The sequence below is a fragment of the Mobula birostris genome, chromosome 1, assembly GCF_030028105.1.
Source record: "Mobula birostris isolate sMobBir1 chromosome 1, sMobBir1.hap1, whole genome shotgun sequence".
In the NCBI taxonomy this organism is placed as follows: domain Eukaryota; kingdom Metazoa; phylum Chordata; class Chondrichthyes; order Myliobatiformes; family Myliobatidae; genus Mobula; species Mobula birostris.
This window is the reverse complement of record NC_092370.1, coordinates 173,276,749-173,294,276: the sequence shown is the minus strand read 5'-3', so window position 1 is coordinate 173,294,276 and position 17,528 is coordinate 173,276,749. Positions and strand designations below refer to the sequence as shown.

Genomic DNA, 17,528 nt, shown 5'->3' with positions numbered 1-17,528 from the left:
CCACCCAGCTACAAATGGCTCGGTGGAGAGATTTCTCCAGCATCTAAAGAACACACTATAAACAATTTCAGCAGAACGCACTACTCTTGTTGCAATGAGCGAATGATACAAACCCAAGTGCAGGACACTGGCACGGAGATTGAGTTAGGATGCTTATGTGGACATGAACTTTGAACAGCAAACAGGAGGGGTCTTGATACTGAGTCTTGACACAGAGAGACGGAGTTTCATAGGTAAACCTTGAAACTGGAGCAAAACTTAGAATACACAGTCCTAAGCAGCCAGGAAACATTAATTACCACAAAGGCAAAACCAACGATCTGGTGACTAGTGGTTGTAATGCCGGGGTTCTTATGCTGCAGGTCTTGATGGAAACCAGGTGTGTCGTCATCAAAGAGAATTAGAAGCAAATGGGAAATTAACGGTCGTAACCGTGGCACAATCAAAGGAAATTAGGAGAAAGATAGGGAATTAATGATCGGGACCGTGACAGAACCCCCTCCCCCCTCAACGGAAGCCTCCAGGTGAATGACCAGGCTTGTCCGGACTGTGTCGACGGAAATCACGAATGAGGGAAAGGTCCAGGATGAAGGAGTGGGGAATCTAGGTGCGTTCCTCTGGGCCATATACCTCCCAATCAAGCAGGTACAGGAGACCCTGCCTCGGCAGCGCACATCCAGTATTCGCTGGACGGTGTAAGCTGGGTAGTCGTCAATGATCTGGGCGGGTGGAAGCGGTTCAGCAGGAGGGCACAAGGGGCTGACAGATATAGGTTTTAATTGGGAGACGTGGAACGTGGGACGAATGTGCATGGATCTGGGCAGTTTGAGTCTGATCACCGAGGTGTTGATGACACTCTCAATCTCGAATGGTCCCAGGTAGTGAGGGGCGAGTTTCTTGGGTTCATTCTTGAGCGGGATGTCTTTTGATGAGAGCCAAACCTTCTGCCCAGTCTGATAATTTGGTGCAGGAATTCAATGGTGCTTGGCAATCCTCGGTTGCAGTCAGCTGAGCGGAGCAGGGCTGCGCATGCATCCTTCCAGATCTTGCGTCACTGGCGGAGATGGGCCTGAACTGAAGACACAGCAATGTCATCTTCATGTGCGGGAAACAGAGGGGCTTGGTAACCGAGGGAGCATTCGAAGGGAGACATTCCGGTGGTGGTGCTGATCAGGGAGTTGTGGGCATACTCCACCCAAACAAGATGGATGCTCCAGGATGACGGGTTGTTGGCGGTTATGCAGCACAGTGCTGCTTCCAAATCCTGGTTTGCTCATTCTGTTAGACCATTAGTCTGCGGATGGAAGCTGGAAGATAGGTTTACTGAGGCTCCAAGGATTTCCAGACTTGAGAGATGAATTGAGGGCTCCGGTCAGAAATAATGTCAGAGAGAATTCCACAAAGGCAGAAGACGTGATGAACAAGGAGCTCGGCTGTCTCACGGGCTGTGGGGAGTTTGGGAAGGGCTATGAAGTGCACAGCTTTGGAAAAGCGATCCACCATGGTGAGTACGGCCGTGTTCCCATGTGAAGGGGGTAGTCCAGTAACGAAATCCAGTGCAATGTGGAACCAAGGGCGGCTAGGGACAGGTAGGGGACAAAGCAACCCAGCAGGAGGTCGATGGGAGGCTTTTCTGTGGGCTCAAACAGAACAGGCAGAGATGAAGGAATGGGTGTCAGTGTCCATGGAAGGCCACCAGAAATGTCTCTTCAGAAGGGACAGAGTGAACCTGAGATTGAACTGAGTCAGGCACAAAGAGGCAATTGGAGGGTCCATTGCCTGGGTCAGATTGAGTCGGTTGGGCCTCTTTGACTATGAATTCGATCTCCCAGGTGAGGGCAGCCACCACACATGATGATGGAAGGATGGCCTCAGGGTTGGGAAGGCCCTCCTTGGAGATGTATTGACGGGAGAGAGCATTGGACTTCCCGTTCCTGGACCCCGGACGATAGGTGATTGTGAATCTGAAATGGCCAAAAAATAATGCCCAACGGGCTTGGTGGGAATCCAGGCATTTCGTGGTTTGGATGTATGCAAGATTCTTGTGATCTGTCCAGATGATGAATGGATGTTCCGCTCCCTCCAGCCAGTGCTTCCACTCCTCCAAAGCGAGTTTGACAGTAACTCCCGGTTCCCTACGTTGTAGTTCCGTTTGGCAGGGGATAGCCAGTGAGAAAAGGCGGCGCAGGGATGGAGTTTTTGTTTTGGGCCGGAGCGTTGGGATATGACCGCTCCCACCCCAGAGTCGGAGGCGTTGACTTCCATAATGAATTGGTGAGAGGGGTCAGGTTGGACCAGGATGGGAGCGGAGGTGAAACACCTCTTCACCTCCAAGAAGGCTGAGTCCGCTTTGGGGTCCCAGTGAAAAGGGGTTGCAGGAGAGGTGAGTCGGGCAAGGGGTGGTGCCACCCAGCTGTAATCCCTGATGAAACGACGATAAAAGTTTGTGAACCCCAGAAATCAATGGAGTTGCTTGAGTGTCGTGGGTTTTGGTCACTCTGCCACCGCCCGGATCCTAATGGGATCCGCCCTCACTTGCCCGCCCTCGATGATGTACCCTAAGAAACTGACAGAAGGGACATGAAACTCGCACTTCTCAGCCTTCACAAATAGTTTGTTCTCCCAAAGCCTCTGCAGAAGCTGATGGACATGGTGGGTGTGTTCCTGAAGACTACGGGAGAAGATTAAGATGTCGTCCAAATAAACAAAAATGAAACAGTTAATAAAGTCCCTAAGGACATCGTTTATCAGGGCTTAGCGGACAGCGGGGGCATTGGTGAGACCGAATGTCATGACCAAGTATTCGAAGTGACTAAGAGGGGTGTTAAAAGCTGTTTTCTACTCATCTCCCTCCCTTATCCTGACCAGGTGGTAGGCACTTCGTAGGTCCAACTTAGAGAAGAAGGTAGCTCCGTGAAGGGGTTCGAAAGCAGAGTTGATAAGGGGCAGTGGATACTTTTTCTTTATGGTTATGCTATTCAGGCCCCAGTAGTCAATGCAGGGGCGCAGTGAGCCATCCTTCTTGCCCACAAAAAAGAAACTTGTGCCTACAGGGGAAGGTGAGGGTCGGATAATGCCCGCCGCGACAGAGTCATTTAAGTAAACCTCCATTGTTTCCCTTTCTGGTCGGGGCAGGTTATACAGCCGACTGGTGGGTAGAGGGGCTCCCGGGAGAAGGTCAATTGTGCAATCGTAAGGGCAGATAAAGATGGGGAAAGAAGAGCAGATATCCGGTTGATTATCCCAAACAGCTGTGGCCCACGCTAAGACACTTCCCTACAACAACCCCATGATATAAGCTATCTTTGACTTATCCATGGAGTACGTGGATGACTGCTGTTGGAACACCAAGGAGCATTGAAGAAGGAAGGCCCGGCACTTCCCCAAACCCCCAGTGTAGTGTTCTGGTTCTGGTACGTGCGGCTCTCTTGGTGGGGGTGTTGCTGACATGTAGGGGGTTGCCACTACAGGCTGTCTCGGCTGGTTAGACAGAGTTCCAAGAGTGAATGGGGTAAAATGAGTGGATACATGGTCCACCTGGTTAGCGATCTTCGTTAAGTTAGCAGACAGGAAACGGAGGTTCTCCATGACATCCTGGAGAAGTTGATTGTGCAGACCCAGTAGGGAGCCCTGGCTGACGAGTGTTTGTTGCAGGGTATTCGTGTCCGCTGGGTCCATTGCTGCCAGATCGTTCTGTTGCAATGAGCGAATGATGAGAACCCAAGTGCAGGACACAGGCACTGAGATTGAGTTAGGATGCTTACGCAGATGTGAATGTTGAACAGCAAACAGGAGGGATCTTGATACGGAGCCTTGACACAGAGAGACGGAGTTTCATAGGTAAACCTTGAAACTGGAGCAAAACTTAGAACATATGGTCCTAAGCAGCCAGGAAACATTAATTACCACACAGGCAAAACCAACGATCTGGCAACTAGTGGTTGTAACGCAGGGGTTCTTATGCTGCAGGTCTTGATGGAAACCAGGTGTGCTGTCATCAAAGAGAATTAGAAGCAAATGGGAAATTAACAGTCGGAACCGTGGCACAATCAAAGAAAATTAGGAGAAAGATAGGGAATTAATGATCGGGACCGTGACAACTGAATTAGAAGCTCATCTATTTCCTCCTTGCATATTGCAATACAGCACACTCCACAATGAACAACTCACCTGGGACATCCTTTAAGCTCATGCTTGAATATCCCCAAACCCAGTCTCAGAAGGTGATTGCAGGACGAACAGCTGAGACAAACTGAGGGCTTCTCAAACAAGGAGGTTGCTAAATGGATCAAAAGTGGGTATTCGGAAAGATTAAGGACAGAACTGGATCACTCCCCTACACAGTGGAGATTGTATCTTATGTCATCTGGAGCTGACACATCAATCAGTCCAGGAGAGCAGAGTCAACTGCTAGAAAACTGTTCGAACTGTTAGAAAAGACAGGTGTGAGCTCCTCAATAAAAAAAAACGGGGAAAAAACGAAGTAGACAAACATTGGGACTCGTGTTTTCCTTTCGTTTAGTTTCTTGAGTTACAAAACATAATAGAAGGAGTCGTCAATATTTCTGGCTGTGGATCAATTTTTGAAAGAGAAGGACATTCCACTCACGAACATAACTGTGCTACAAACTGCTTGTGCAACAGATGGGGGACCATCAATGATACCGTGGGGTTATTACTTTCTTGAAAACAGCTGTAACTAACATATTTACCATGCACTGTGTAACTCACATTCAAAAAAACCTGAGCGATCGGCCGCACAAATCACTAAGTACCGTCATCACAGCAGTAAATAAAATCAAGTCCCTTGCTCTCAATTCTTGACCATTTCGCGCTATGTACTGAGAATGACGAACAGTTTGAATGCTTGCTCTGTACACAGAAGTTAGATGGTTCTCAAAGGTTGTTACGAGATGCTCCCCACCATGCCAGCTTCCGACATTTAAACACTCTAATTCTCTGGAGTGCGGATAGCTGACGCGGCCTTTTTAAGGGCTTAGGAGTTAATTGATGATCATGTTAGCATTAATTGATAATCATGTTTTGGGTGCCAAGAATTGAGTATTTAAAGAACACCTGAACATATGTTCAGTACTCATGCGTAAGCCTTAAGGCTGATTTATACTTGTGCATATGGGCTACGCTGTAGGCCTAATTTATCCTTTTACGTAGCCCTACGCCATAGTGAGCATGTATAATTGTGTCTGCGTCGCTCTGCAATTCACCACCAAAACGCTAGTTGGCAGTGGGGTTTCTATGCCACTGTGTTGAGTTTCTTCGTGACAGACATGGACGAGGAAATGCATTTCAAATATTTTCAGATGTCGGCAGGTAGATTGGACGATTTGGTTCATCGTCTCCAACCATTTATTTCGCATCAATGTACAGACATGGTGGAGAAAAGCAACCAGAAATGCGTAGGAGGAAATGCGATGCTACCAAGCGGACCACAGTTGTTGCGGTCTGCATCACCGCGACACATGAGTTACACTTTTGGGGAGGTGCACGTCACCCTACGGCGTAGGGTACGCAGTACCTACAGCGTATATTTGACACAGAAGTATAAATTGAGCTTTACTAGTGTTTTCGTTTAACGTTTATTTTGTCCTCAGTCCACGATTTGGTTTGATACTGTATTTCGATCCTTGCTTCGAATTCTCCAGTATTTGGGTCCAATCCATCTATCAAGGACTTTCGTCGCAGTACGATTGAGCCAACATGGACCCAGCGGGGTATCAGCATCTGTCTGCTGTGACCAACTACATTGAAGATATTTCCGGACAGAGCATGAAAGGTTAGCAACCTCCAGGGAGCCACTGGGCAATTTTTTCAAGGAGGAAGCTGGAGTCCCTCAGGAGAGCCAGTCGCTCCCATTCCGGAGCCAGTCCATCTTCCAACCCCGGAGAGATTCGATGATGAACCGGGCTCTTGTTGCAGATTCCTCATCCAGTGTTCGTCTGGATTTGAACTTCAGCTGTCCCAGTTTCCTCCCAAGCGCGGAAAAGTGCCTTCATTATCTCTCACCTGACTGGGAGAGTCCTGGGCTGGCCCAGCGCACTGGGAACGCAGGTTGGAGAACTGCTTGGTCTTGGGGGAATTCATGGCTGCCATGAGGTGAGTGTTTCATCACCCCGCGGGAGCCAGCCAAGCTTCAGACCACCTGATGAAGACGAGACAGAGTGGGAGGCTCGGTGCTGACTACCAGATGGAATTTTGGACCTTGGCCCAGGAGAGTGGCTGGAACGGAGAGTCCTTGACCAAGTTGTATCACTGTGGGCAGTGAGACAAACTGAAGTATGCTCTTGCCTTGGGAGAGCCAGCTGAGAGCCTTAGGGTTCTCATCGATCAGCCCAACCATCTCGATAATTGCCTGGCAGAGTGTCAGTGGGACCACTTCAGGATGTTGAAGGGAGCTGATCAGAGTCCAGCCCCTGCACGTCACAGTTCCACTCCCCAATCTCAGGCCGAGCTTGCTGGCAGCTCCTCTCCAGCAGAGAGCAACGATGACATCCGGATTCGGGAGCTTCTTGCGACTAAGTTAGTGTTGGAGGAATGTCGTCACTGGCTGGAGGGAGCCGAGAACCCTGTTTTTTTGTTTAGATTGTCTATATTCAGGAGGCCAAGAGGCTGAATTCCAGGCAGAGCAGGTGGTCTTTTTTTTTTTAAAAATCAGTTTAGTTTTATCCTATCCTATCAACCGGCTCTAAGAATCAGAAGCCTGATGCCTTGTCCTGCCAGTTTGATGAACTGGAACGAGAGGAGCAGCCTGCCACCATTTTGCCCCAGGCCAGGGTGATAGCAACAATTCGTTGGGGAATTGACTGTCTTGTTCACAAGGCCAAGCGCAAGGGGGGATTCTTGAGGATGGTCGTTTGGGTCAGCTGTTTGTCCCAAATTCCGTCTAGTCCCAGGTAATGTAATGGGGACATTTGTCAAGAATGACCACACACCCAGGGATTGCCTGACACTCACGTTTATCAAGGGGAGGTTTTAGTGGCCCGGAATGGTGAGAGAAGTTCAGCAGTATGTGCAGGCATGCAAGGTGTGCACCTGGAGCAAGGAGCCCCGTACCCAATTTCCAGGGCTCTTCAATCTCCTATCATTCCAAAGAGACCCTGGACACACATCTCCATGGACTTTGTCACAGGTCCCCAACCATCCAAGGAGAAGTTGGTCATCATGGTGATTGTCAATTGGTTTTCAAAAGCCTGCAAGTTCATTGCCTATGAGAAGCTGTGGTGGAGATGGCCAGAATCATCATGGACAAGGTCTTCAGAGTCTACGGATTTTCAGTGGACATTATCTTGGTTAGCGGTCCACAATTCTCAGCACATTTTTGGAAGGCTTTCTGTAAACTGATAGGGGCAACAGCAAGCCTTTCCACTGAGCTTCACCCATGGACCAACCAAGTTTAGAATGCACCTGAAATGCCTGGCCTCGGGAAGACGTGATGAGTGGTGTGACCATTCATCAGGTCTTTGAGGTGGGTAGAGATTGCCCACAACACCTTACAGCACTTGGCGCATGGGATGTCACCATTTGAGTGCCAGCTTGGTTATCCTCAGCTTCTCTTTCTGGAAGAAGAGGCCTGTGGCAGAAGATCTTGTCCAACACTGCAAGGAGAACTGCATGAGGGCAAGAGATTTTACTGGGCTTTACCGGGAGATTGGAGATAAAGGCAAACTGAAGAAGTCTGGGACCCATGTTACAGCGTGGGCAACAGCCTGACTCATCATTTGCCTCTCCAAGTGGAATCCAAAAAGTTCACAATCAAGTTTTATTGATCCCTTTTAAGATCTCGAGGAAAGTAAACCGGGTGTCTTACACATTCTAGCTCCCCAAGATCCTAAAGATCAACCCCACCTTCCATATCTCCAAATGAAAACCTGTCTGCACCACCATCAACCCTGCTGATGGGGAGGGTGTCCTGTTATGAGATGCTCCTAGCCATGCCAGCTTATAAGGTTTACACACTCTAATTCTCCGGAGTACGCATAGCTGGTGCATCTTCATTAAGGGTTTAGGATGTCCCTGTTAAATGACGATCATGTTTTTGGTGTCAAGAATTGAGTATTTAAGGAACACCTGAACATGGGTTCAGTGCTCAATTCTAACCCTTAGTGTTTTCATCTAGCGATTTTTTTTGTGTTCAGTTCTTGATCCAGTTTGACACCGCGTCTTAATCCTTGCTTTGGATACGCCAGCATTTGGGTCCAAGCCATCCTCATTAAGGACTCCCATCACAAAAGATATCTGCCTGAGATGCTTTTGTGCAGTTCTGAAACCAAAATTCTTTGAAAAAGCAAATGCTTCATTTGGTAATCAACTCGGAACATTAAGCATGACATTGCTTATTGTCAGAATTATTTGCAAAGTTTCATTAAATTAATCTTCAATTGCAAAGCAATTATGTGAATCTTAAATGTCAAATCAGTCATCTCCAAATTTCTGCCCAAGTTGACCCTATTTAGTTGACGTATTGGCCTCTGAGTTGGAAGAGAAAGGAAGAATATCAGATGGTGGTCTTCAGGTGTAGTGTGCCCACCTGCGTGAGCGGCATAAAGGTGTATCAGAGAGACGTCAGGATCTTCCCTCGATCCAAATTCCAGATTGGGTAAAAACTGCATTCCTGAACACTTGTAATGAGGAATTAACAGGGAGGATGGAAGAAAAACTGATCTCACTACAAGATGACTTCGAGCTGAAGCAGAGGTTCAAAATTTATCAAGAAATCTCTGAACACTATCCTGCACTGTGGAAAAAGGTCAAGGTGTTCTTTATTTCCTTTCCAATACAATATTTAGTGGAGTGGTGTTTCAGTGCAGTCACCCAACTCCTTCCAATGCAACGAAACAGACTCCAATTGACTGAACGTGGGCCTCTGAGACTCTTGAGTAGCATTCAGCCCGATGTTGGGAAGCTGATATCACTGCAGCAAGCCCATCCGTCTCATTGAAAGGTGAAAACACAATGAAGTAGTGAATAGTTAGATAGCAAAATTGTTGCTGAAAATGGTACTGTAATAAAATAATTTTGTAACTTTATGTGCAGTACTATGCAAAAGTCTTAAGCACCTATATAGCTATGGTGCTAAGAATTTTGCACTGTACTGTAGTAATTTTATGTATTGCACCGTACTGCTAATGTGAAAAAAAATCATGACTTGTGAATGATAATAAACCTGATTTTTTTTAATATGTGTCTCTATTGTAGACTGAGCATGAGAAGGGAGCAGGAAATTATGACTGGGGAGAGGGAAAGGAGCAGAAAGCAAGAGATCCATTCTGTAATGATCAATAAACTAATTGTTTGAAATCAAATTACCTTGCCTGGTGTTTTGGGGCTGGGTGTGTTGGCACCTATGCCACCCCTTGCTCCTGGAATTCCTTCTCTGCCACACCCCTCCCACAGTGCTCCACCCTTGCCATTCCCAACATCCTTTGATCTCACCAGATTGACAAACTCATTCTTCGCTCCATGTTGACACATACAGTACTGTGCAAAGGTCTTAGATAATTTCAGCACAACACTGTAGATTATAGTAATTATTTTAATTACTTGTCACTGCTTTGAATTTGCAGTTCCTATTTTCTTTCACAATGCATCATAAATAAAAATTATTTTATATTAGTTATTCTTTATAGTAATTTAATGGCTGGTAAGGGAGAGGCTGGGGATGTGGTCTAGGAGGCAAGGGGGCAGTAATCCCAAGAAGTTTAGGAGCCATGGGTCCAGAATAGCACAACCTTGTGGGCTGAAGGGCCTGTATTGCGCTGTAGATTTTCTATGTTTCTATGTAATAACCTTCTCATGGAATATATTTTTAAAAAGTCATAGAACTTTCACCTTCCTGTATGAGCTCTAGCAGCCAAATATCCTCTAATAACAACCTGAAACGCTGACTATTAAAAACCAGAAGCATTTCTTGCACTTAGTCATCCTGTTGTATTTGGACAGTCACTAGTTAACACATGTGAAGGGGTGTCAGGTGTGCTGCCTTATTATAGAAGTAGGATAATTGTCTTTAGTACATCTGTCCTTGTCGATCTTAAAACATTCATTGAAGGCAATTAATTATGTTCTAAGTAGTGCAAGAGCCTATATTAATACAGTTTACAGACCGAGACAGCTCATAAAGAGGTCAGCATTCATTAAATATTAACCCCAGGAGCAAATCTTCACCATTTTCTGTTTTTTATTAGAGTATTAAATATTTTATGAGAAAATGTATCTAAACATAGTTCACGTATTCAGACCACATTCTAACGTACACTTGTGCCATCCTGTACAGCCTCATCTTTCTTTAAAAAATGAACAAGATATGACATGAACTCTTGCACATTGAGTGAGAAGTTTGCTCACAATGGTTACTACCTGAAATCCTTTGGTTAGGTTTGAAGCACCCTGAACTCTTCCCTTGGGACTCCTGACACATTTTGGGCTAACTGTTGCCCAGAGATTTTCTGGTTAAAGGGATTCCTCTGTAGGTTATTTCCAAAATTCCACTTCCACACAGTGAGCACAACTTTACCAGCGTGAGCAGACCAGGTTCCTCCTTGAAGAGGACAAGTAAAAACTCAGAGAATTACAGACATCTGGTGTTTCTAAATTTTGGTTCCACACCTCCCGGGAAAAGCAACCACTAGATTCAGCATAGGGTTTGGAGATGCTGCTTTTTATTATGTATGGAGTCTTGTATCTAGTACACTGTAAGCACAAAGTGGAAAATAACCTCCAGTAATAGTCAGTGTTATTTCGAATGAGCTAACACAGAAGAATCAGGAGTATCTCACACCTAATCATCAAGCTCGTTATGGTTATGATAAGAGGAAGCATTCCAGTTATCTAATTACTATCTAGTTTCTGGCAACTAAAACCTTCTCCCTATTTCTATACTCCTTAACTGCAGATTTTAAAACAAGCAACAGACACAAAATGCTGGAGGAACTCAGCAGGCTAGGCAGCATCTATGGAAAAGAGTAGAAGTCAAAGTTTCGGGCCGAGACCCTTCCGCAGGACTGGAGAAAAAAATAAGAAGTCAATGCAAGAGGGTGGGGGGAGGGGAGGAAGAAGTACAAGGTGGAGGGTGACAGGTGAAACCCGGGGGGGGGGGGAGTTTCAGTAAAGAGCTAGGAAGTTGATTAGTGAAAGAGCTAAAGGGTTGGAGAAGGGGTAATCTGATAGGAGAGGGTAGAAGGCCACGAAGAAAAGGAATGGGGAAGAGCAACAAAGGGAGGTGATGGGCAGGTGAGGAGATAAGGTGTGAGAGGGAAACAGGAATAGGGAAGGAGAGGGGGGGTCAAATTACTAGAAGTTTGAGACATCGATGTTCATGCCATCAGGTTGGAGGCTACCCAGATGGAGTATAAGATGTTGCTCCTTCAACCTGAGTGGCCACTGGGAGATCCCGCTTTTCTGGCGGATGGAGCGTAGGTGCTCGGCGAAGTGGTCTCCCAATCTACATCAGGTTTCACATATATACAGGAGGCCACACCGGGAGTACCGGATACAGTAGATGACCCCAACAACTCACAGGTGAATTGTCGCCACACCTGGAAGGATTGATGGGGCCCTGATTGAAGTGTCATCTATGTTCTCCCATCAGATTCCGCCTTTCTCCAGCGCATTATCTCTTTCACCAATCAACTTCCCAGCTCTTTGCTTTACCCGTCTCCCCCTCCTGGTTTCACCTATCACCTACCAGGGATGACAGTGGCTGCCTTGAAGCGTGTGGAGACAGCAGCCTGGATAAGTGAAGTTTTGAAAATGCCGTGAAGACGTCAGTGAGCTTGTGTGTACTCGGCCTGAAAGGTTGTCTGACCCGGATGCTTTGCGGGGGTTGACCTTCTCACACTTGTCTCTGTGACAGACAGAAGGTGCTCACCTGGGTGGGGGGGTGGAGGGGTGTAGCTTTCATGGCTGGTGTTGCGTTGCATGCACAGACTTGAAGGCAGCATCCTGGGCTTTTATTAGGGTGTACACTTCTGTGTTCAGCCAGGGCTGTGAGATGACCGTACATGAAACATCAATGTCGTCTACACACGTACTGTCGTAGCTGACGCCCGATGAAGCACATTTTTCACTATCTGTGTCTACTTAATTTGTGGCGGCCTCCTTGAACATCTGCCAGTTGGTCTGTTCAAAACAGTCCTGAAGCATAGAGGTTGCCTCATTAGGCCCCACAGTGATTGTCCTCTTGACTGGGTTCTCCATTTTCATCAGCAGTCAGTATACTGGGATTAACATTATGGAGATGTGGTCAGAGAGGTCAAGATGAAGCATAGGATGGCTTTGTAAGTACTGCATCTGTTTGTATAACCATGGTTAAAAGTGGCGTTAATAAGCTACTTTCAGCATTTCCCCATTCTCTGTAGAGTTTATTCATTTAGCAATGAGAATAAATTAAACTAGCAATACAGGATGACCTTCACTAATCTGACTACCTGTAATTAGGTTCCTTCGATAATCTGGCACTGATTATGCTTAATGTGATCCTTCTGTATTTTGGCATTTTTACTAATCTGGCACTCCTCAGGTCCCAATGGTGCCAGATTAGTGAAGGTCGACCTGTACTAAATGAATTACTACTTGGTGGGCACTCATCATTCAGATATATTGAGAGAAAGGTAAGACCGTATCCCAAATTATCACTACCACAGAAATTCAAATTCACATCCAGTGGGGAATATATATGTTCAGTTATCTAAATAATTTGGGATAAAAATTATTACCATTGTTGGTGGTTATGATTAGATTGTTGTCAAAAAAGCATTTACTTGACAAATAGAATCATCAATATTGAATTTCACGAATAAGTGCTAGTTTTCTGAGAGCTCCTCCCACTCCTCATCCTGCTGTTGTTGCATTCATTACATTCATTTGTCAGAGGTATCGTCTGCCTTCAAGCTGTTTCAATGACGTCTGCAATAACAGAACTGCTGGCTATCCTAGATGAAGCTGAGTAAAGCTTCCTCCACATTTTTCCATGGAACATCCCTCTGGCAGATATTCCTCAACAGCCTATGAACATATCTCCCAAGGCCTGCAAACTAACCTATTCATGGCAAGAGGAAGCACAACTTTTTTTTTTAACATGCTGGTTTGAATGAAAATTGTACTGTGCCTTGGCCTCATTTAAGAGAGTTTGTTAATTTTAAAATACGGTTTGTACATTCATATATTTTTATGCAAAAAAAGACAAAAAATGATGCAAAAAAGTCACTCAAATACTTTTTTAAACCACCAGCATGTTTTTAATTTACTATATGTAAAGGTATCTTAAAGGTCTTCAAGTGTTTGGATGTATGTTGGCTGAATAGAATGATAAAATGATCCATCTTGCGATGCACTCAGCCACAGCATCAGTGATGTAAGCTGAGGTCATAGAGTGTTTCAGGCCTTTCAACATCAGACACCCTCGCTCGGGCGACACAGCCGGGGTGCCCAGGCCCTGACTTGTGTCTGAGTAGCATTCTGCCATGGATCACTCCTCCTGATCCACAGCCATCATCTGCTACCTCTTTGTTTCCTGATGGCTTTTCTCTTCTGGGCTCCTGAAATGCCCATCTGGCTGTAGGTTCAGTAGAGGATTGACTAGCAAACCCTCTGCAGCTCACCTCTATGTGCATAGAATGGGCCTGGCACCCCTTGCTGCAGCACTCCTTCACCAAGTCTTGGTACTTCGTCTTTTTCCTTTCATAGGCCTTCTCCATCCGGTCTTCCCAAGGAATGGTCAGCTCTAACATGACCACTATGTCTGACCTAAGCATGGTCAAGGAGATGTGCTGAGGGACTCTGAGCTGTTTCCCTTGGTCAACACTCAATTGCCAGTCCTTTGCTGTTCCAAGAAGGCCGGCATGCTCCTTGGATTGGGTTTGACCCTTCTCCCCTGCCTTGATAAAAACAATTGCTTGCTTCTCTGGGCAGTGATGTTTGGCCTGGGCGATGGCTATGCACAAGGGGTCTGCCACAGTCTTCAGCACCTGGTCGTAGTGCTAACAATGATGCTGCTCCCCCAGAACTTTTGATCAGCAGCTGAGGATGTGCTCTAGTGTCCCCTTCCCTCGGCACGGGGAGCATGCTGGTGTTTCAGCCTTGCCCAAGCAATAGAGGCACACTGGGCTTGGCAAGACGTCATAGACCAACCAGATCAAGAACTTGATGCGGTGGGGCTCAGCTCACCAAATTTCCACCCCCAAGGTGTGCCCCATTACCTGGTCCCATCTTGTCCATGCACCTTGTTGCCATTTGCCAACAATCTTGCTGGCACATAGCTCCTCCACAGCAGCTCACACCTCCTGGTGGACTAACTGGCGCCTCGCTCTTTCTTGCACCTTATCATAGCGGACTGTTGGGAAGCGAGCCAAGTGCCCCCCGTCCCCCGTCCCAATGGCACTGAGCCCACCAGCTCACCATGGCACAGCCGTGCTTCGGTTTGCTCAGCTGCATCCTGTGCCCCCCGTTAGCCCGTTCTCACTTCAATGCCAACGTGTGAGAGCTCTGGGTCGCTCGACTCTCTGTATTGCGCCACTTCTCTTGCACGGGTGACCATGAACTCCTCGCTCACACTGTTGATGGGGAGCTTCGGTCTGGTTTTCTCCTCTTAGGCTCCTAGGCAGACCCAGCCACCCACATAGGTGCTGGCTGATTTTTTTCTCAAAGGTCTCAACAGTTGACAGTGGGACATCAAAGACTAGCAGTGGCCACAGAATCCGAGGGAGAATTCCATGCTGGTAAATCCAAGCCTTGAATTTACCCAGCAGCCCTGACTAGTCCACAGCAGACGGACATTGCTGCAGTTCTTCCCCTGCTGCTTTGATGGATGCAGTGACCTTCGGTGAGCTGTTAAACGTCTTGCCAAGGCTCTTCATGGGCTTCTCAGATAGGCTTGGAAATTGGGTACCTCCCAGGTTAAAGCAGAATTTGTCAGCCACCTTTCCTCTCTTAAGTACCAAAGATCTGGATTTCTTCGTATTGAAGTTCATCCTTGCCCAAGCAATGAGCTTCTCCATACTCTGGGGGATCTATCTGCATCCTGGCACTGGCATTGTTGTTACAGTCAGGTCACCCATGAATGCTCTTATAGGTGGTTGACGGACACCAGACCTGGACAATGGGCCTCTGCACTCTACCTCTGCTGACTTGGCCAACACGTTCATCACCAAGGAGAGGATGATCATAGACACTGTACATCCTGTTATGATCCCCTTCTCAAGACAATGCCAGTCAGATGTGACTGTCCCAGAGATGACTCTTAGATTGAAATTACTGTTGTAGTCCAGAATGGGCTCCCTGTTCCTGATTGGGACATGGAGGTGCTTGAGAGTGACTTCAATCAGCTTAAGCAGTATGGAACCATATGCATTTGTAAGGTCCAGCCAGAGCAGGGAGAGATCTCCTTTGCCTTCCTGTGCTTCTCTGATCAATTGAGAGATCACTCCTGTATGCTGCAAGTACCCTGGAGCCCGTACCATCCCACCCTTCTTCAGGAGGTAATGGTTCTTCAGGAGGTACTCCACTAGGCGTCGGGCGATGACACCGAAAAATATCTTCCCCTCAACACTAAGCAGTGAGATGACTCAAAACGGCTTGATGTTCTTGGAGATCTCCTCCTAGGGAATCCAGACACCAACTGCAAATCTCCATTGGTGGGCCACTCTCCCCCTCCTCCAAAGCACCCTGAAGATCCTTATCAGTCTATAAAAAAGTTTGGGACACCACTTGTATCGCCTGTACGGTACTCCACTTGGTCCAGGTGCTGAGCTTGCCCTAGTTGTTCTTACTATTTCTTGAACCTCATTCAAGCTGGGCTCCTTGCTGTCGAACTCAGTAGTAGGTGCTGGAGGACTTATCAGGCCCCTGCATGCCCCCAAGTCTTGCTCCTTGGTTGCGTCTGCATTGGAGTCCTAGAGATGCTGATCAATCAGCTGTTCACTCCACTTTTACCCAAGAAGCTTTTAGTGAAGCTAAATAGATCAGCTATGAAGCAGCCCTCTCCCTCCTGCATCGCCTGTGCCGTTCTGCCCTGCGAAGGCTGAGGAGCTTCTTCCTCATGATGTTACGAAGCTCTTGCAGTGCTTCCTTCTCCTCCTCTGCTACCTCCATGGATTGCCATTTAAATGATCTCAGCTCCTGTCTCAACTGGCTGGCCTTGTTGGCCCTCCGATTCATCGCATAGGGTGTGCTCACCCGATGCTTCTCCTCTACGCCAAACCTCTCTGCAGCAAAACTGACAATGATCGCTGACGTGAACTTGAGCCTTCTATCTCCATCCCCTCCTGAAGCATCAAGTATCTTCTCCACATCGTCATCAAACTGATGCCACTCAACCCCCTTGTTTGCTGGAGACCACTTCACCCAGCAATGTTCTGATGCTATGGTTGATCTTGGGGTTTTAGGTACAAGGAGGTTCTGGATGCTGTGGGGCGAATCCGGGCCTAGCTCCTACTGCATCTCACCAGGGGTGATCCCTGTGCACAGTACCTGCTGTTCCTTGCTCAAATATCTGATGAATCCTCAGACCATGTGGATTCTTACAAACTTTGCCGCAGACACATTCCATTCTTGTAGTTGGTTGAACGTTAGCACGTGTCTCCATCCGTAGGTCCATCCAGTCAGTGTTCCCATTCTCCCATCGTCTTGGGCTTCCCTAGGGGTATACTTCTTTAGGACATTCTGCAGCTTTGTTTGGAAAATTGATTTTTTTTTTGGAGTTCCTTAGTTCCTTTGGATTTTTATATGTTCAATTTTATTAAAGGATTCAAGTACTTCTGAATGTTTCAGAAATCTCTATTGTCTGTTAATGCCCTGAGAGCCAACCATGGGCAGGTTTTGATTCACCATGAAGGGCTTTTCTCTATTGCTGTTCGATATTCTCATGGGAAGGATTGCTCTAGAGTAAATGCAATGGCACTCAATGCTACGACATTGCATCTGTTGGGGTTCCATGATAAATGCTGTCCGAGAGTTATTCAGCTCAGCGCTATGACTCTATCTTTGTCAATCACCTCTGCCCAACCAGTAGTGAGGATAGGAGAAAGTGCATCGGTATGGTAGAGCCAAATAACTGCTTAATTTTGACGCAAGTTGACAGCGTTATTCAGATAGGAATACCTGCTATAGGCCTGCCACCAACATTCACTGCAAGCTGACAGACTCGCAGTAACCTTGACGATACTCCTTTATGTCCTGCCTCCTGGAGGGGCCCTATTTCATTCTCTTACAGAACTTGACATGTGGAAATATCATTAATTGGTTTCCGCATCATAGATTCTCTTGCTTTCTCCATGGATACTGACTGAGTTACTGGATATCTCTCACATTTTGTTTATTATAATTTCCCTCTATCTTTTTCTGTCATTTCTTGAATAGGGGCATTAACCTTGCAGTTTTTCAATCAAGTCGAGATGTTCCAGGATATAGGGGATTTGCATGATCTCAGTTAATGCACCCACTGTTATGTTTTGTAATTTCCAAACATTAAATGAATTCAAAGAAAGATGCAGGAGTCCAAAAATATGATTGTAGTT

General features: G+C 46.6%; 1 pseudogene; it reads left to right on the top strand.

Moving 5' to 3' along the window:
- Positions 1-6,400: 6,400 nt before the first annotated feature.
- Positions 6,401-17,528, top strand: part of LOC140193902 (paraneoplastic antigen Ma2 homolog) — a 48,635-nt pseudogene continuing 37,507 nt past the window's right edge.